Source organism: Puma concolor, chromosome C1 (assembly GCF_028749965.1).
Source record: "Puma concolor isolate L17-30 chromosome C1, mPumCon1.1.hap2, whole genome shotgun sequence".
NCBI classification, from domain to species: Eukaryota; Metazoa; Chordata; class Mammalia; order Carnivora; family Felidae; genus Puma; species Puma concolor.
The window spans coordinates 111,004,334-111,024,914 of NC_141674.1; the positions used below are offsets into that span (position 1 = coordinate 111,004,334).

The 20,581-nt window shown below is 49.0% G+C and overlaps 2 long non-coding RNA genes across 3 annotated transcripts in view; one reads left to right on the top strand and one right to left on the bottom strand.

Moving 5' to 3' along the window:
• Positions 1 to 20,581, bottom strand: part of LOC147578385 (uncharacterized) — a 115,259-nt gene that overhangs the window by 73,136 nt on the left and 21,542 nt on the right. The window lies entirely within an intron of this gene.
• LOC147578386 (uncharacterized) lies at positions 631 to 8,883 on the top strand. Of its 2 annotated transcripts, XR_015255138.1 has the most exons (3): positions 646 to 776; positions 1,516 to 1,623; positions 7,540 to 8,883. It is a non-coding gene; the product is annotated as an uncharacterized LOC147578386 (long non-coding RNA). The 2 variants fall into 2 exon arrangements; XR_015255137.1 differs by lacking the exon at positions 7,540 to 8,883 and having other exon boundaries at positions 631 to 776; positions 1,516 to 4,793.

Below are 20,581 nucleotides of genomic sequence, written 5' to 3' on the forward strand. Positions count from 1 at the left end.
GGAAGCCTGAAGAATCATGTGTCCTAGGAGATTCAAGTCATTTAAATCCTCTGTAGCCAGGAAATCATGCAACCTAAATGAACTACTCGCTTATGTAGGGTCTTACTCAAAAATGTATAGGACACAGCAGCTGCCCTCCAGCAGCCAGGATGGTGGGGAGATAGACTGTCTTCATCTGTTTGGGCTGCTAGAACAAAATCCACAGACCAGTGTCTTATGAAGAGCAGAAACATACTGCTCACAGTTCTGGAGACTGGAGGTCAAGGCATTGGCAGGTCAGGTGAGGGCTTCTTTCAGGCCAAAGGATGCTAATTTCCTCACACAGTGAAAAGGGGCTAGGGAGCTTTATGGGGTCTTCTATCAGAGCACTAATCCCACTCTTGAGTGCTCCACCCTCATGACCTAAGCCCTCCCCAGAGGCCCTCTCTATGACCTAAGCCCTCCCCAGAGGCCCCCTCTCTATGACCTAAGCCCTCCCCAGAGGCCCCCTCTATGACCTAAACCCTCCCCAGAGGCCCTCTCTGTGACCTAAGCCTGCCCCAGAGGCCCTATCTCTGTGACCTAAGCGCTCCCCAGAGGCCCCCTCTCTATGACCTAAGCCCTCCCCAGAGGCTCTGTCTACGGCATACCATCACTTTTGGGTGTTCAGATTTCAACATGAATGGGGGGGGGGGGTCACAAACATTCAGGCCATAGTATAGATCCATAAACAAATACTCCTATAATCTGACAGCAAGAGCCTCCAAAGCAAGAGCAGCAGCTTCAAGTGTGCAGAGGTGAGAGGCCCATGAAGGTAGGCTCCCTGAGGTGGGTGAGCACACCAGGCAGAAGTTACTAGAAGTTACTAGGGAGCTCAAGGACCTGGACAGAAGGGAAAGACATTCCAGGAACAGGGACCACCTTGTGCAAAGGTACAGAGGCAAGAAGGAAAGAAGGAAAGGTGGTTTGAGAGGGAATGATATGCCTTGGCTCCTCCTTTAGGAATGAAGGCTTCATTCTCCAGTTGCTGAAAGTGCAGCCCCTGGGGACTGCCTAGGGCCACACCCCTTCCCCAGATGGCCACATCCATGACTGCTGGACACACTCTCACACAGACCTGCTCCCACCCCTTGTCCCAACTCCACTGCGCTCTCATGGCCACCCCCAGCTCTCTGTGGGGCCAGCTGAGTCACTGCAGCTCAGCTGGGCCCTCTGCCCAGGACTGTGTCCTGCCCCTCCTTCCTCAGGTGCAGACCCAACACTTCCTAAACTAATCTGCACCTCAAGTTACCTTGGGGAAACTTCTTGCTTCCTGGAGCCCAACCTGCAGCAAACTGCAAGTCACTTGGCAGTGCCTAGCAAACATTTTTAAACAGTGGGAAGGAAAAGAGCTCAGTCTTCAGACTTTGGGAATTACTACCTGGATAAATTAGCAGGGACTGACCCTGGGCTGAGAAATAAAGGTTCAGACACCATTTGGTACTTCATTTTGTGGTGCCTCAACCCAACCCTTTTTTTTTCCATCCTCTAATGCAGACACTCAGTTGTTTGATTTCAAGCCACCAAGAATGTTCAAAGGCAGTGCCTGTGCTGAAGAAGCCTAGGAACTCTGAGATCCAGCCCAGTGAGCTGCGGCCCAGAGAGGTGAGGTCCTGTCCCAGGCCACCCATGTGGGAGAGTCACAATTACAGCCCGTGTCTGAATCCCAGCTACAGAATCCTTTCTACTCTGCAGTTTTGACACATGGTGCATTTAGAAAATTCTAAAGTTGTTGTGGCGGACTGAACCCCACCCCCCGCCACCAAGATGACCATGCCCTGATCCCTGGAACTGTGAATATCACTTTTTTTGGCCAAAGGGACTGCAGGCATGGTTAAATTAAGGCCCCTGAGATGGGAACATTTTCCTGGATTATCCAGGTAAGCCCTAAATGGAATCACAAGGGTCCCTATGAGAAGGAGGCAGGAGAGTCAAATGCAGGAGAGGCTCTGTGACCATGAAAGCAGAGACTGGAGTCATGTAGGCAGGAGCCAAGGAATGTGCGTTGCTTCTAGAAGAAGCTGGAAAAGTCAAGATTATCCCTTCTTGTCACCAGGAATGAAAAGTTGTGTGTCTGTGGCCTGGGTCTGAACTCCCTAGTGTCACCATGGGCTCACAATGAGGGAAACCATGAAAGGGGTTTCTAACAGAAGTAGGTGTTTGTGCCCCAAACTCACAACTTCCAGAAAACAATGAGCCAGAGCAAGGAGCAGATATGGTTTAGGGGAAGTGTCACTGAGAAGACCATGGACATGTGACAATGCAAATAGGTGTATCAGCAGTGAGGCCCACGTGTGGGATTCCCTGGGCTTTCTCTGTGGATAGTGGGCAGACCCAGCTGCTATGCACTTCACATAGCCCAGGCTGACAGCCACCCAGGGGGGCTCCTGAGATCAGGGAGCAAGCTGTGCCAGACCCCAGGTGAGAAGGAATGTGGTTGGGTCAGCTGCTGCAGGCAAGGACCCCTCAGCAAGCCAGGCAGGAGAGATCAGTGAGGCAGAAGGGAGCCCCCACACACTTCCTGAGCAGCTGCCCCAGGAGACATCTGTCTGCCTTGATTTAAACCTCAAAAATCAAAATATCGATAAGCAAATACAGACTGAGACAGAGCTGGCTGGGTAGAAGCCCAGGGAAGAGGTGCTGACAGGTTTTGGGTTATCTTGTTTTTTGTTTCTTACCAGTATGTTCTTTGGTACCAACACCACACACGTATCTTTTAGCAGGTGTATGCAGCAAGCCCAGCACATGGTCTAGGAGCTGGGGCCACTCAAGGGAGCAAAACCTGCAAACTCCCTGCCCTGGTGGGGTGCTGGCAGCTAAGGGCTGAGTTCAAACCCAGGTCAGCTCTATCCCAAGGTCTGTGCTCACTTCACTGCCCTCCAGGCTGGGCCAGAGAGCAGTGTAAGGGCCCAAGGAGCAGATTTTGTAAGAAGATTGCAGTCCAAATACAAAAGGCCCTTCTTCCAAAAAGGGGGAAGGGAGGAGGAATCTGGGTTCTGACCCAGACCCTGATGTCCAGGGGCACAGGGAGCTCCCACCACCCTGAGAGAAAGTGCTTCATCATCTCAGGCTTGAGCTGGAAAAGGTGACCAGAGACTGAGGAGAGTGGCCAGCAAGTTTCAGCCCCCACCCTGGTGGTCTGTCCTACTCAGTCAGGTACAGGAAGGTATCTCACCTGGGCAGTGAGAACACTTCTGCCCGCTCCAGGGCAACTGCTGGCTGTGCTCCTCCCCGAGGATCTGGTCCTGCCAAGCTCAGCCCCATTTCTTACCAGTGGCCAGGGAAAATGGGACCAGGCCTGCTGTGCAAGCTGATGACGGGCCACACCTTTCATGCCAAAGCCCCTCCTAGAAGGAAACAAGTTCTGGGACTTTAAGCCTCGGAGGCCAGAGGAGAAGCAAAGCTCCCAAAGGAGATATGAGGCCTCAGGATGACCCCATGCCCCAACTAACAGCAAGCACAGCTGGGCTTGCATTCCACACCTGGGGAAACTGAGACACAAGAAAGGAGCTGGGCCTAAGAGCTGTGTTCTGAGCCCTGGAATGAGAAAACGGAAATCAGGAGGCTAAAACTGATCCTATCAGGTGGGCCCCAGGAAACTGTCTCCCCAGCAAGTTATGTGCAGACACTGGGCCCCCTGCCCAATCCAGTTATGGACTAATGGTCCCCAGGACACTGCAATTTAGGGAAGGAAGGAGGGGTTTCCTTCCTGAATCCTAGGAAAAAAGAAACAACAATAATGGCCCAAATGTTGAAGGCAAAATAGCTTCCTCCTAGAAGGAATGGTTTTAAGAATCATAGAAAGAAACAAAGACAGACAGGCTGATACACTCCTGGACAGACCTAGGAGCAGCCAGAACCCTGCTGGAGAAACATGCCAGGAAAGATGCCACTTCCCTGACTTCTGAGAATGCCCCCAGCACCCCAGAAGGGATCCCTCCATGTACTGGGCTAATTTCAAGGCTCAACGGTTGAATGTTGTGAGGCCCAGTGGTCACACTGCATATACCCAGGCCAGCATCAGGCTCAGGACTGAGAAGGAGCCTGCCACCCACCCAGTAAGCCTGGCCCCCAAGCCTGAAGTCCACCTGATTACATGCATGCGTCAGCAGGGTCCCTGGGTCTGTGTTTTAAACAGTGCTGCAGGGGGTTCTGACATCCATCACACCCATCTGTGAGCTTGAGTAAACCCCAGGACAGAGTCCCACCCTGGCGTGAGCATGTTCTATGGACGGCCCACTTGGCACCGCTGCTTTCTTGCCCATGAGAACATGGTCACTGTGAAGTTCACCCTGGAAGGCCAAAAGTCCTCCCCTCAGAGCAGGGGCACGAGGACAAAGCCCTGGGATGCCTGGCCATGCTGCACTGCAGAACCTGGGATAGAGGAAGAGTAACTGACAAATGCCATTCTCCCACCTCTTATCCTGGGAAGTCAGCTCCATGGGGACTAATGATCCAGAAGATGTAGTAATGGATGAAACTCCACTTGAGGTCCTAGGCCTGAGTCTGATGCCACCTTGTACCCCTGCATCCACAGACCCAAACAGTGGGCACTGGGTTCATTCAGAAGTTCCCTGGAGTTCCAAGAGTGTGTCATCCGTGGACCTAGAGCAGGGAAGTGCTGAGGCACCAGATGAGACACCTCTAAAAGGGGAGCATGGGACGGTTTCATCAGGAAATCTGGTGTCCCAAACCACCTGCTTCCTGATCCAGTTGGGCTCTCCTGTTAACTGACATGAGATGTTCTTTTTCAATAAAAATGTTTTTTTAATTAATTAATTTATTTATTTATTTTAAGAGAGAGAGAGGGAGGGAATGCGAGCAGGGGAGGGGCAGACAGAGAGGGAGACAGAATCCCAAGCAGGCTCTGTGCTGTCTACGTGGAGCCCGACTCACAGCTCGATCTCCTGAACTCTGAGATCGTGACCTGAGCAGAAATCAGGGGTCGAACACTTAACAGGCTGAGCCACCCAGGCACCCGTGAGACATGATGTTCTTAATCTCCCTCCAGTTTGGTTAGCTTTTGAAAACCTGACCTTGGGCTGTGGCCTGGTGACAGCACAAGGTCACGCTGGCACAGCCTGGGGATCCAGCCTGTGAGGCACCTCCCCCCAGCAGTGACTCCTCTGTCCTGGTCCCCCAGCCGCTCTCTGCTCTGCAGCTTCCACCTCATGTGGATGGGACCCCACTCTTTCCCTCTGGACCAGCCCTTTCCAGGCGCAGCCTCTGTATCTGCCAGCACCCACACGAGGCAGTGGGAACAAGCACCTGTGTCCGCCCCTTCAGCTCACCCTCTGGGACGGCCTGCCTCCAGCACACGTGTCTGACCCTACACTGGATGCCCCAGCTGTTTGGTGCTGGTGTAACCTGAGCAGAGCCAAGGAGATTGAGAACGGGACACAAGGGAACGCTCAGACATAGGGAGGACCCTACATCCCTCACCGCCACAGAGCTTCCGGAAGGTGCATGACCCAGGCCTGGGCATAGCAGGACCCACCACACAGAGCTGGCTGCCAAAGTGGCTGGGGAGACCCCAGCGTGCTGGCATGTGGCGCAGCCCACATTCCTCATCCAAAGGGGGGCCCAGGCCTGCCTCGAGGGTGCTTCAGGTCAGCTCCATGGTGATGGGCTCACTGGAGAGGTGCGGCAGCCCAGACTACACAAAGAACACTACCTCCCAGCCCTTGGGGAGCTGAGATGGACAACAGGAGAGCTCCAGCATGCACCCCTGATCCAGCCTGTGAGGGGACCACCTGGTGCAGCAGGTGGGATGTCCCACACCCTGCCCCTCCCACACTGGCCAGCGACCCTGGAGCTCCCCACATGCAAGGCTCTGCAGGAGGAGGCCTCTGTGAGCACAGAGCCACCTCCCTGTGAAGAAGAGAGGCCACTTCACTGCCTTCCACCCATTTTGAGGAAAACAAATCCATCCAGGGAAGAAACAAGGTAGCAAACGGGCCTTCTCAGCACTCGGAGAATAGGGCACAGGAGGCTCAGGGCCATGTTCTGAGCACCTCTGGGCCTTTTGGGACAAACTCTCGTTCCCCCTTCCTTTGAGTGTCAAATGGAGCCACCACATCTGTTTCCATTCAGAGGGTCAAAGCTGGCATGGACCCAGGAGGGTGACAATAAGCTGGACTCTGGATCATTCATGTGGAACTGTGGGCAGGTCTTTCTTGGGCTCAGGGTGCTCCTTTGGAAGTTAGAGGAATCACAGCTCCCGGCTTCCTGCTGGGGATGACACTCAGTGGTGACCAAAACCTGGTCAGGCCTCTCTGGGCCCCTTCCACTCGGCTTCAGCCTTGGCCTCTAAAACTGCAACTTTCAACACCAGCAATGTCCCTCCACCGCCCACACACCCACTGAGGGACTTGAACAAACTAACGTGGCTGCTAGCAGCCTGAGGCTGCATCTCTGGGGCACAGCAACCCCCTGCAAACACCTGCTGAAGAAAGCTAAGGCTGCCAAGAGAATTTGCCATGTGCTTCAGCCGACATCTGAATGCAGGCACCTGACCCCCAAATAAGGCAGTTCCTTCAGAAAACTTAAAATTGTAAATTCTTCCTCTGCGGTCCCTTCTGTTGAAAGGTATTGTATTTCCTACCACGTGGGAGTATATTTCTCAAGGACTCCTGGGCCAGCCCTTTGAAATGTGGTCATCAAGAAGGACAGGGCCCCTCCTCGCAGAGTCCAGGGAGGCAGCCCTTCAAATCTAGTTTAGGCGAATGCCAGTTACCAAGCACAGCATCCACACTGACCAGCCCTCTCACCCACTTTCTGGAATCTTTCACTTGCCTGACTCTGCTCAAACCTCCAGTCCCTGGTTCCCCCTTAGAATCCCAGACACCTCTGTTCCAGTCAGAAGGGAGCTCAGCTCCTCCCCTGCTGCAGGGGTGCAGACTGACACCTGTCCTCACCAGCATCTGGCCCTGTGTGCCTCAGGAACTACCTCAGCCTCGGTAGACTGGTGGAGAGCGGCTGTGTGATGACCAGAAGGAATACACGTGCACACCCTAGAGGAGACTCAGACACGATGAGAATCAGGGCCATACCGCACCTTTATAAGGCCCCAGCTGTGTGCTGGGCACATCTGTGGTCACGAATGTGAAAGTCTCCATGTCTCCAATCTACTAAGAGGATGATCTGGAAATATAATCCAGGCCCATCTGACTCCATAAACCCCCAGGTTTCCTCCCAGAACCAAGTGGCAATGTGTAAAGAAGCCACAAGTGTTAGGGGTGCCATGTCAGGGACTGAAACACTTTGCACAGACAGAATACCGTGCTCCACTCTGGTGGAGGAATGTAATGGTGGAGTCTCCAGGTTTTCAAAGAGTAATACCAGGGCAGCCACAGACCCTGTAAGTGAGAGTGACGAGGGAGGGTGGGGAGAGAGGGAGGGAGGGAGGGGAAGGGAGGGAGAAAAAGGGAGGGAGAGGGAAGGGCATTGGGGGGAGAGACAAGGGTTGGGGGAGGCAAGTCTGAAATTTTCAAGTGGTTTCCTGCCCTCTTCCTTCCTCAGCCCCTCCACATCCTTTCCCAAAAGGAAACCATGGGGTGGGGACAGCCCTGGAAACTGATTCCCACTCGATTTTCAAGAGGAGCCACCTTTCTGAGCAGAGAGCCTCCATGCCAAGCTTTTGTCTGCAAGGAGTTTTTCTGTGAATTTATTAGAAGCTGAAGAAATGCTGACAGAGCAGTTTTGCCCAAGCCAGCAGGCTTCCAAGTGCACCTCATTAGACTAGCTTCCTGCAGGCAACAGGGAACAACAGGCAGGGGAGGCTGAGGTGGGTGACAGGGGACAGGCAGAGTGTCGGGGCCCACCCCTGGTTGGCATGGAGGGAGTGTTCACAGAGCACAGCTCCCCAGAGGAGCAGGAAGAACCACAGGGCTCTGCACAGCCACCTGCCCACTCAGGTCATGCCAGACTCTCAGGACATGGGAGGCTGGAGGGCAGGCGGACAGAGGAACCACAGGACACCAGGTTCCCAAGAGCTGGTTCTCTCCCACCTCCCCTGCCCCCATGCTCCTTGTTCATTTCAGGACAAAGGATTGCACTTGGAAGAAAGGACCCTTTCCCCTTGAGACCCCAGCTTTTCTAAATTCTTCTCGATTCACAAAGTAATCCCATTTTTTCAATCACCCAAGTTCCACATATTTTAATGTTTTCTTAAAAATAAATAGCAATCCCTGCGGTCATGAGGACTCAGTATGTGGCAGGCAGGCCTGAGCAAAGCCTGTGGCTCCCTGGTCACAGTTACTTGTTCCTGCCAGCCTCATCAGAACAACCGAACAGCCGTCTGAGGTGTTACAGAGGAGGGACCCCAAGATGAGAGACGTGAGGGACTCCTGGAGTCACACAGCGAATGCAGCAGAAGCCATGGACTTGGGGCTCACGTTCAGTCACTGCTCCACAGCAAGTTCCTACCTTAGAGTATTTCCACATTCTCTGTCTTGTTGATTTTTATAAAACCTGATGAAGTAAGCAAGCAAGAATTACCCCATTTAACAGATACGGAAATGGAGACCCACAAAGGGCCTTGCAGGAAGCTATGGAGTCAGTGAGATAAAGCCAGCTAGAGCCTAAGTGTTCCGTGCCTTAGCCTACATGTCATTCTACCTCGCCAAGTAAACTTTGCTCTGGAAACGATTGTTGAAAAATATTATTGGTCGGGGCGCCTGGGTGGCTCAGTCGGTTAAGCGTCCGACTTCAGCTCAGGTCACAATCTCGCGGTCCGTGAGTTCGAGCCCCGCGTCGGGCTCTGGGCTGATGGCTCAGAGTCTGGAGCCTGCTTCCGATTCTGTGTCTCCCTCTCTCTCTGCCCCTCCCCCGTTCATGCTCTGTCTCTCTCTGTCTCAAAAATAAATAAAACCTTAAAAATAATTAAAAAAATAAAAAGAAAGAAAAATATTATTGGTAATGTGATGCTGTGACTGGATGGATCATGGGGTAGGAGAGACATCATTTGGGTAGAGGAAGGGGTGTGAGGAGAGGTCAGGAGGCTGAGAGGTCTGGACTTGGAGAAGGGCAGGGAGCTGCCGGGAGTGGGTGGGAGGCTCCACAGAGAAGAAGGAGAGCTGGGCGCTGCCAGCCAGGTTGCCTGGATGGTGACCACCTTCCCAGCCACATAACTGACCGCAAGGCCCACCCATACCTCCAGCAAGAAGAAGATAAGAGTGAGGAGAGCCTCAATGCTGGACATTGCCGCATCTTCACATGGGAGCCCTAATCCTCACACACACCCCAGATGAGGCGTGCTCACCCCTGAGTCTCTCCGAAGAAAGAACCCAGAGACCTCCTTATGATTTCACCAAGCCCCAGCAGCTTTAGGACAAGCCCGATTTCCTCCAGCTATCAGTGACCCGTTCTTTTAATACCTCCCCACAGTTCAGTGACTAGTTCATCCTGTGTGTGTGCACGTGAGTGTATGCATGCACACGTGTGTGTGCCCCTGCTCCCATGCTGTGGCTGTGGGGTGCGAAGGATGGAGGCAGGAGACCTGCTCAGCACAGCCACCCTGACACGAGCCCAGCAGCCACCCTGCTCAGTGTCTCACCGCCTTCTGCTAGGAAAATGATCACTAAGGCTGGATTTTGCCCACAGATTTGGATCCCAATGAATATTTCCAGCAAAAGTCATGTAAATTGATTTGTAGAAAACGCAAAGATGGAGAAAAATGGGAGGCTGCAGACTCTGAATTCAATACCAAATAATCTAATATGCCCAATTGCATTTTCTCTCCCTACCTTTGATGTCTGCAAGCAAATCATTGGCACTTTAAGTTTGCACATATATCTCAATGCAAAACGGTCAAGCGGCAATAAATAAATGCATTATCCAGATAAATGGCTGCTGGTCAGGGTGCAACTGCAAAGAACAGTCTGTGCTCCTGCAGTGATTTACAAGCAGGAAATTCACTTATTCTCCCCTGACCCTTGGCTGTTGTCAGCTCTCATAATTCTAGAAATGGGAGGGGAGGGGTGGGTCAGGGGAAGCAAGGATGGTAGGAGGAGGAAGTATTGGAGGGCACCAGGCCTGGGGAATAAGAGAAGACCATTTACCAGGCAATGATGATGTCTTGGCCTTCACAGCCCCTAGGCTGCCCAGAGCCCCAACCTGATGTCTGCTCCTACACTTTAAAATATCCATCCAATCCAAACATCAAACATGCTAGTCCCAGCCTGAAATTACACCAGCAAAGCATCTCACCCTATGGCCTTCTTTGACCTTTCTCCTTTGATTCCCTAGGGCCACCTCATTCTTCATGAAGAATGTTAGGACAACCTGCCAACTACTCACCCTTTCATCTCTCCCCTGTAATCCATCCTGCCTGGAACTGCCAAAGACATGGTCCTAAAATGTAAATCTTGACATGGCACTTTCTGTTTAGTTCCTCAGTGTTTTTCCTTTTCCACCCTTCACTTGACTCCAGAAACCTTAAATAGAAACATTCCTTTTCTCCCAATGTAAGGCCTTCTCTGACTCTTTCCTTTGTTTTCCTATTCACACACATGCCCACCTGAAAATGGGTCATGAGCTCTTTGAAACTAGGAGCTGCATCTAATTCATCTGTTAGCTCTCCAGCACTTGATACAGTGCCTGAGATGGGCACTTGGTGGATGCTATATCCAGAAGGATGGATGGATGGATAGATGGATGGATGGATAATGGGATGATGAATGGGTGGGTAGCTGTTGGATGGGTAAATGGATATGTGGGTGAATAGATGGTTGGGTACATAGATGGATGGATGGGTACTTGGATGGATAGGTGACAGGTGGGTGGACTGGTTGATGCCAGTAGACAGGTAGATGACGATAGGGATACTTGAGCGGGCTGGTGAGAAAGGGAGTAGGTGGTAAGTGTGAAAAAAGAAAGACCCATTGGGGCTCTGAGGATTAACTCCTCTGAGACCCTGAGGAGGCTGTCTGTAGTCTAACTAGTAGGGCTGATTACAAAATACAGTGAATCTTCTGGCAAAGCTTAAATCCCCTTGTGTCCAAGCCCCATGACCCACCATGACTTAGCTTCCAGGGAGGTGCAGCAAGCCTTCGATCATGCCTTTGAGCCCCACCTTCCTGGTTTACTCACCATTCCAGCACTTCTTGGAACTGCTCATCCAAAACAGCAGCCCTCTCCCAGCTTTCCTTCCATCTGCACAATGTAAGTAACCTTCCACAATTTAGGTCATTGATCAGAATGAACTGTTACAACCACAAACAGAGCCTACAGCCGCAGTATAGAAAATGCATCTGAAGGAAACAAGGCTCATCACTCAAGCTATGGGCACAGAGCTCCGCCCTCTTTGTGTCTGACTAATTGCAGTGACCCTCATTCAGGCCCTATTTTGTCCACAGCAACATAATTAGAAATGTTGTCAAATATTTTACAGAACTCACCATGCACTTTATCTAAAAGCACTGAGTCTTACGACTTAGTGTATCTGTTTAATGAAACTGAATGCCATTAAGCCATGATTTGTTTTTAATGAACCCATGCAGGCTCCCAGCAATGACTATTTCTTTTAAAAAATATTTCCTCTCTGAGTGTTTCTTTTGCCAGAGAACAAATGCTGACCATGGGGATAAACAAGGAGAGTTGGGGAAAGTGTTTAAAATCGTGTAGATAACCAAACAATTTATTACAGTTCCAACATGAGCACCCACACCCAGCTGCTGTTGTGCGGCGTCTGCCTCTTAGTTGTTCCCAAGATGCTTCAAAGACTGACTGTGGGGTTAGGATTCAATGTACTTCTCACCTCCTTGCTCTGTAACCTCTGTAACATTAGACACACACTGGCCCACCCGGCTGGGCCTGAACTTCCTGATTGTAGAATGGGAGTCATAGTTACCATCTGACAAGGTTATTGTGAAACCTAAGCAAGAAACCATGACCATAGCATGTGCTGACCACGAGACACCAACTGACAAACATGGGCAATTGGTCTGCAAGGGCTGGGTGCTACAATCCGGCTCCCAGGAGTCTCCTAACTATTCCTACTTGGAGCAGCCTCACACCCCAGTGCCCACCCCCTGGACAGAAGGATGCCTCTACACATGTCAACCACAGATATATTCCAAAAGCACCCACACAGCCATGTACTCTTTCGTGTACCTGGTAGGCCCAGGCCGCAGCCAGGATTTGCTTGGCTCCTAGAGAAAGAACAGTGCATTGAAATCAGCCACTCCAGAGACACTCAGCCCCTTGTTCTCCCAGGGGGTAGGTGGCCCATGGAGGATAAAGAGACAGAAAGACTTCAAACTCAAGGTGATTAATTGAGTGTACATACCTAATTTCACTCCCCCCAAAATCCACTGCTCACCTCCAAAACAAAAGCAACCCCCCCCAAAAAAAAAAACACTGTGAAGAAATCTTTTAAAAGGCATAAATCCACAAGGACACTGAGAACAGGAGAGATGCAACACCAACAAAATTTTAAAAGGTGTAAAATAAAGTGGAAAAAAGCAAATCCTGAGCCAGCAGCAGGGAATGCAAAGAATCACCCCAATTCACACGACAGAATTCTCAAAATGCTCAGGAACTGGCAGCACCGGGAACTCGGAATATTAACTACAATGGGGCTAAAATAAGGAGAACTGGCCAGAGGCTGTTTGAGAAATAGCTAGATTCCTAGGCCCCTCTTCCACACTCACCCTTCATGGAAAGGCTGCCCTCCCCCACCCTTGCACTCCCACTCTCCCAGAGGAAGACAGGAGGTGGAGACAGCACAGTAGGGCTGTGAGTGCCATTCCAGACACCAAGGTGGTAACCAACAGCATTCAGTCTCCCCTTCTTGGCCCCCAGAACACTGCACTCAGATATTTTGTCCTCCAAGCAGGAGATGAGAAGTGTATTCAAGCTCCAGGGAAACCTACTAGCCCCAGAGGACAGGAGGATGTCCCACCAGGGGAGGTGGACTATACATCCCCTCTCCCACAAAGCTCCCCACCAGGGCTCCCCAGGAGCCGCCGACCTGTTCACCTGTCCCAAGCAGGATATTAGCCCTGGCTCTTAAGCCAAGGAGTAGCAGACCCCTGAGGAAGACTTCCATCATAACAGACAGAATGAGCCACTCAGAGGAAACCCACACATACATTCCAATAAAACTATCATTAATAGCCTCTGAGAGATAGAAGATATATCCACGAAATGTGAAAGAATATAAAAAAATAATATTCAAAAAACAAACACAAGCTCTTGAAAACTAAAAATATGATAGTAAACATCTCAAAATGTATAGAAGTACTGGAATAAAAAGTTGAAGACATCTGTCAGAAAGAAGAGAAAAAGGCAAAGAGCTAGAAAATAGGACACAAAAAGAAAGAAAAATAGAAGACCTGCTCAGGAGACCATGTAGCAAGCCCTGTCAATGTCCTGTCCTGATATCCCAGTCCTCATTTGCTCCCCTCCCTCATTATTGTGGGGCTTTTGCTCAAGGGCAGAGACACTTTACTTGTTTTTTTTTTTTTATATATTAATTATAATTTATTGTCAAATTGGTTTCCATACAACACCCAGTGCTCATCCCAACAGGTGCCCTCCTCAATGCCCATCAGGCGATGGGCCCTTTCCCCTCTCCACCACCCCCCATCAACCCTCAGTTTGTTCTTAGTATTTAAGAGTCTCTTATGGTTTGCCTCCCTTCCTCTGTAACTTCCCTCCACTTCCCCTTCCCCCTGGTCTTCTGTTAAGTTTCTCAGGATCCACATATGAAGACACTTTACTTGCATCCGCAGGGGACAGAGTGCTGGAAGTCTAGACTCCTGATGGCCCTGGGTCAGTGGAGCACAAGAGAATGAAAAGCCAGGTCCCTTGCCTTAGGGCAGGAAGTCCTGAAGTGCAAGTTGCACCCTGGAGTCCCCTGCTGGACAGCCAAAGAGCCCCTCAGGGGACCTGGCCTGAAGTCTCATCCTGCTCTCCCTTAGCTGCTTCCCCTTCCTCCTCCTGCTCCCCACTCCCTGGACAGTTTCTCTTGGAAGTCACTTGCATACAAACCCATGTGTCAACGACGATGACCCAAGACAATGTGTATATCCAAATAATAAGTTTGTGAAGAAGAGAACATAGAAAACAGGAATGAAGAAATGAAAAAAACAAGAAAACCCTTGAACCGAAAGACACAAATCTCCAGACTGAGAGGTCTATGGAGGACCCAGCAAAACCTATAAGGTTTTGCTCTATGTGAGCAAAAAAACAAAAAACAAAAAAAAAACACCCCAAAACCCCAAAACCCAAATCACTTTATTGCAGAAGTTTAGAACAAAGGAAGAAAATCAGCTTCTACATGTTTCAGAAAGGAAAAACTAGGCCACATACAATGGATTAAGACTTAGAATGCCTTGACCTTCTGTGAAATATACAGGACACTAGAAAAAAAATCAGTCTTGACTATTTACATCATTTACATTTAATGTGATTACATATGGTGGGACTTAATCTACCATCTTGCTTTTTGTTTTCCAGTTGTCCCATCTTTTCTTTTTTCCTCTTTTCCTTTTTTTTCCCTGCCTTTGTCCCCCTTTGGATTGAATATTTTTAATGATTCCATTTCACCTCCATTTTTGGTTTATTGGCCACATAACTCTGTGTGTGCGTGTGTGTGTGTGTGTGTGTGTGTGTGTGGTTTTATTAGAGTTTATACTAGACTATCTACCTTTAAGTAATATTATTGTACAACCCACATGGTATAAGATCCTTACAACAGTATATTTCTGTACATCCCCTCTACCAGCCTTTTTGTTGTTTTTGTCATATATTTCACAATTTTCCTTTTAAATTTTTTTTTTCAACGTTTATTTATTTTTGGGACAGAGAGAGACAGAGCATGAACGGGGGGGGGGGGGGGGCAGAGAGAGAGGGAGACACAGAATCGGAAACAGGCTCCAGGCTCTGAGCCATCAGCCCAGAGCCTGACGCGGGGCTCAAACTCACGGACCGCGAGATCGTGACCTGGCTGAAGTCGGACGCTCAACCGACTGCGCCACCCAGGCGCTCCTCACAATTTTCCTTTTAAAAGATTTTTCAGAGTTTTTTATATATACCCACACCTTTACAGTGTCTGATGCTCTACATCCCTTTGTGTGGATCCACATTTCTCTCTGGAATCATTTTCCTTGCCCAGAGGGCTTTCTTTAACATGTCTTATGGTGCAGGTCTTGTGGTGCTGAGTTCTTACATCCTTTGACAGTCTAAGGATTTCACCTTAATTTGGGGAGATATTTTCACCAAACATAGAATTCTAGGTTGACAGGTTGGTTTTGTTTCAGTACTTTACAGGTGTCACTCCCCTGTCTTCCGACTTGCATGGTTTCCAATAAGAAGTCCGCTTTCCTCCTCATATTTGTTCCTTTGTACAGAACACAACTTTTTTCTCCAGCTGCCTTATAATTTTTTATCACTGGTTTCAAGCAAATTGATTTTGATGCTCCTTGACATAGTTTTCTTCATGTTTCTTGTGGGTTTATAGTTTTTAACTAATTTGGAAATTTCAACTGTTATTCTTGGAAATATTTTTTCTGCCTTTCTCCCTTTCCTCCCTCTCTTGGAGGCTCCAATTATACGTATTTAGCACTGAAGTTTTCCTACAGTTTATTGTTCATATGTTTCACTTTGGATAGTTTTCATTGTTCTTTCTTTAAATTCTTTAGTCTTTTCAGCATTAATCTGCATTAATCACATTCAGCATATTTTTCATCTCAGACATTTTAGTTTTTACCTCTAGAATCTGATTTTTTAAAATAGCCTTCATTTTTTAGAGCGGTTTTTGGTTCACAGCAATTTTGTGAAGCAGGTACAAAGATTTCCCATATGCCCTCTGCCCCTACAAATTCATAGCTTTCTCTGTTATCAACATTCCCCACCACAGTGGTACATTTGTTGCAATTTATAAACCTACACTGGCACATCCTAATCACCCAAAGCCCATAGTTTACACTAGTTCCATCTTAGTGTTGTACATTCTACGGATTCAGACAAGGATTCATTACGACATGTACCCACCATTGTAGTATCAGACAGTGTAGTTACACTTCCTTAAAGACCCCCTGTGCTCTATCTACTCCTTCCTCCCTCCCCTCAACTCTTGACAACTGATCTTTTTACTGCCTCCATAGTTTTGCCATTTCTAGAATGTGATATAGTTGAAATTATACGCTATGTAGATTCTCAGATTGGCTTCTTTCACTTAGTATGATGCACTTAAGCTTTCTCCATGTCTCTTCATGGCTTGAAGCTCATTTCTTTTTAGTGGTGAATAATATCCCATTGTCTGGATCACCACGATTTATTTATACATTCACCTAGTGAAAGATACCTTGGTTGCTTCCAAATTTTGGCAAATGGAAATAAAGTTGCTATAAACATTCATGTGCAGGTTTTTGTACAGATATAAGTTTTCAGCCCCTTTGGGTAAATGCCAAGGCATGTGATTCCTGTATTGTATGTTAAGAGTTTGCTTAGTTTTGTGAGAAGCCATCAATGCAATTCCATTATGCATTCGCGCCAGCAACAAAAGAGAGTTTCTGTTCTGCATCCTTCCCAGCATTTTCTGTCATCAGTGCCCTGAATTTTGACCATTCTAATAGGTGTGTAGCAGTTTCTCATTGCTGTCTTAATTTACATTTCCCTGCTGACATACCATGCAAAGCGTCTCCTCATGTGCCTTTGCCATCTGTGTATTTTCTTTAGTGAAGTGTCCCTTCTTTGGCCCATTTTTAAATCAGGTTGTTTCTTTTCTCCTTGCTGAGTTTTAAGAGTTCATTACATATTTTGGAGAACAGTCTTTTATCAGAGATGTCTTTTGCAAATACTTTCTTCAAGTCTGTGGCTTATCTTATCATTTTTTTGACAGTGTCTTTTGCAGAGCAGAAATTCTTAATTTTAATGAAGTCCAGATTATCCATTCTTGCTTTCATGAATCATGCTTTTGGTGTTGTATCTAAAAAGTTAGAGCTAAACCCAAGGTCATCTAGATTTTCTCCTTTGTTAGCTTCTAGGAGTTTTATAGTTTTGCATTTTATATTTAGGTCTGTGATCCATTTTGTGTTCATTTTTGTGAAAGGGATAAGGCATTGTTCTTGTAATGTAGATGTCCAATTGTTTCAGCACCATTGTTGAAAAGGCCATCTCTTCTCTGTTGTATCTCCTTTGCTTTTGTCAAATATCAGTGGACTGTGGGTCTATTTCTGGGCTCTCTCTTTTGTTTTATTGATCCATTTGTGTATTCTTTCACTGAAACCACACTATCCTGATTACTGTAGTTTTACAGTAAGTCAAAAATAGGAAGTGTCAATCTCTAACTTTGTTCTGTCCTTCAATAAGGTTGGGACCCCCAAGCTTTTCTTTATCTCACACAGAGCAAAACCCTCACAGTATGCACACATCTCAGGCTGCTCCTCATCTTATGCCCCACCACCACCTCACCCCCAACCCTACCTCAGATCCCTATTCCCCTGGGTCATAGTTTGCAACACATCATACTGTGTCCATCTGCTTAGGTCTGTCCCTCCCACAGATAGGAGAAGCCCTCACTGGATCCAGTCCTGCCACCTCCATGTCAGAATGAGGTTCAGGGATATTTACTGAGCCAATAAGTGATATAGAAAAATCTCACTGAATGCAGAAGAAAGGGCATCTGTGTTGGAGGAAGTCTTCCTGCTGCAGAGGTACTTGGGGAAGCTGTGATTCTCCTCTACTCTCACTTCACCCTCCACCCTCCAAAGCCTTTGCCCCCTTAACCCCCAGCTCAGCCCCCTTTGAAGTCACTCCCCAAAGCCTATCTACAAGCCACCCATCCTCAGGAGAGCTTCACACCCATCCTGTCCCTTCTCTGGGCATAAGCAGCACACACGCTTAGACCAGTTGCTTTGATGCCTGGAGCCACAAAGGGAATAGGTCCAGGTTTCAAATCCTGACTCTTCCACTCTGGTTTGGGGCCTTGCGTGAGTTACTTAAAGTTCCTGTGTCCAACTTCCTCACTTATCAAATGGGGAGAAGATTATTAGAAAGATTAAATGGAGTAATTCATGTAGACACTTAGAACAGTGACTGGCAGGTAGGAATCACTCCTGCAGGTGGGTTATTTTCAGCATCACCCTTCATTCTTTTTCACGAAGGCAGGAGAAATTCAAGTCCCTGGAGGGCAGGGAGCAGGCCTGGAAACTGATGTGCACACAGTAGGTGCTCCACAAAAACAGTGGGTGGTTTGACAAGAGAAGAAGGAGATGAATGAACACCACATGCCCACCCCTGTGTCGGGCATTGAGCTTGGAGATTTACCATGTGATTCCCCAAGTTCTTATAAGCACTCAAGTGGATGATACAGCCCGCCCATCAGACTAGGGGACAAGTTCAGAGAAGATGAATGCCTTCAAGTTACATGTCAGTGAAAGGAAGGGCAAAGTAGGAGACAGAGGCTACCTGCTTCCCACCCTGGGCTGCTTCCTGCCAGCATGTGGTGGCCTGTAGAGCAGGCTGGGCGAGTAGAGTCCCCAGAACTTGGGGACAGTCTCTGTGATGGGAGGCCCCTGGTGATACAGGGAGCCTGAGTCCTTCTCACCTCAGCACAGGGCTCCCAGGAGAGCTTGCCTCCCTGCCCAGGATGGCCTAATCTCAAAAGTTCCATCTGATTAAACAAAAAATACTACTAATTCTAATGGCAAACATTTGATAATTATTTTTGATAAAAGTTTAAAAGTTCAAATTAGCCAATCATTGTGTAATATTTCATCTGAAAATAGAAGAACAGAGAAGAATTAGCCACGGAAATTGCATCAAAATGCTTTCTAAAAATATAATTTTCTTATCTGCAAATGTGCAGTGCAAAAACCCAGTCTAACCCCCACCCCACACACCCTGTCCCCTTCCTCACAAATCCATGCAGGCATCATCAGCCCATCTCTCTAGCTGTGACATCTCTGTGGCTCCGGTGACTGTGCTTGAGCCCATTTCTCCTGGCAGGAGTGGTGTGGTTGAGATCCTAGGACCATGGACATGATAACACACTCATCACTTCCACCGTGGCCCAGGACAGCCCTGGCCACGGGGAGCATGTAAGGCCCGGCAGGCTTTGTGGGGATGACTGCCAGTACAGAGCCTACTTTCAAACCATCAGTCAGCTGCTCACACAGGCTGCCTCCCACTTTGCAGATGAGGAGCCTGGGGTCTGGGGAGGGCATGCCCCAGACTGCTGTCACCTGGCATTCTGTGCACTGTTCTCCTCACGTCCACTCGCTGAGGGCTCACTCCATGCTAGACAGTAAGCAGGGCTCTCCAGAAGGCTCCCAGGGTAGAAAACCACCATCACCACTTTACTGATGGACCAGGCTCAGCCTGGAGACTGTGAGATTCTGAACCCGCGCCCCCTCCAGCTCACTCTTGTCCTTGTGCTGTCCTACTGGCACCCCGGGCTGCAAGGCTCCTCAGCTCACCTGCAAAGGGCCCATCTGCAGGCATGTGGGCAGGTAAGGGCAATATGCTCCTGCCTTCTAGTCAGGTGCATGACCCCAAAATCCACACGGCTGAGATGCAGTTCAAACCTGGAATTACAGAGGTGGCAGGATTGAGGATGGGCCCTCAATCACTAGGGGTGAGGGGACAGCTTCGGAGCTGGATGTGCTGCTACCCAGCTGCAGGGGCCGGGGAGTCACTTCTGCCTGGGACTCCATTTCCTTTTCTGACAAATGGGTGATCTCCACATCCCTTCCAGAATTGACTTTCACTGTTTAGACTGGATTGCCCCAGAAACAGGTCCTGAGGCCTGGGTTCAAGTAGCAGTGTGGAATAGTTTGTTTGGGGGGGTGTGGGATCCCAGCAGGAAGGAGGTAGAGTGAGACAGAGAAGGGAAGGAAGGGAGATGTGCTTACAAAAGCGAGGCCCCAGGCCAGCTGGAGCCAACTTAAACCTGTGCCTGGCGAGCTCCTCTTTAAATGGCATTCATTTGACAATAAATTTCATATATTAAAAAAATAAATAAATAATAAATGGCATTCACGTGGTAGCTGAAATTTGCCCTGGCAGGAGTCTTCACACCGTGGAAATTGCAAGCATTACAGATCGGGCTCATTTCCCCTGGAGAACTGGCTGGTAAACATTCACTAGCACACCACCAGCTTAACTCTTTGGGGAAATGGTGCAAAACACAAACCCCACAGTCATCCCATCCTTACCCAGGGGGAGGACGCCGGAGCACTTGCACAAAAGTCCTGAGACTGGTTGGGACCTTCTCTGCGGAATGTTAATTCCTAATATTCTCACAGCATCCCACACATGGGACGGAGCAGCAGGGATGTGGGCAAGATCTGATGACACCCACTACGTTCTCCAGATGCTTCTTAAACCCATAGAGTCAAAGTGCAGGTAGGCAGGCTGGGTGGGCCAGGAACAGGAGGGCTCACTGGGGCTGGACGTTCTCAGGGCATGGAGTGGTGCGTGGCACTTTGCTAATTACCTGCTCTTCCACAGCAGAACCCTGGGCAAACAGGTTACAGAAAGGCAGAGCCTGGCTAGCAGCAAGAGGGGCTGGTGCCTGGGAACCCTCCTGGCTCAGAGGTTCAAGCATAGAGTG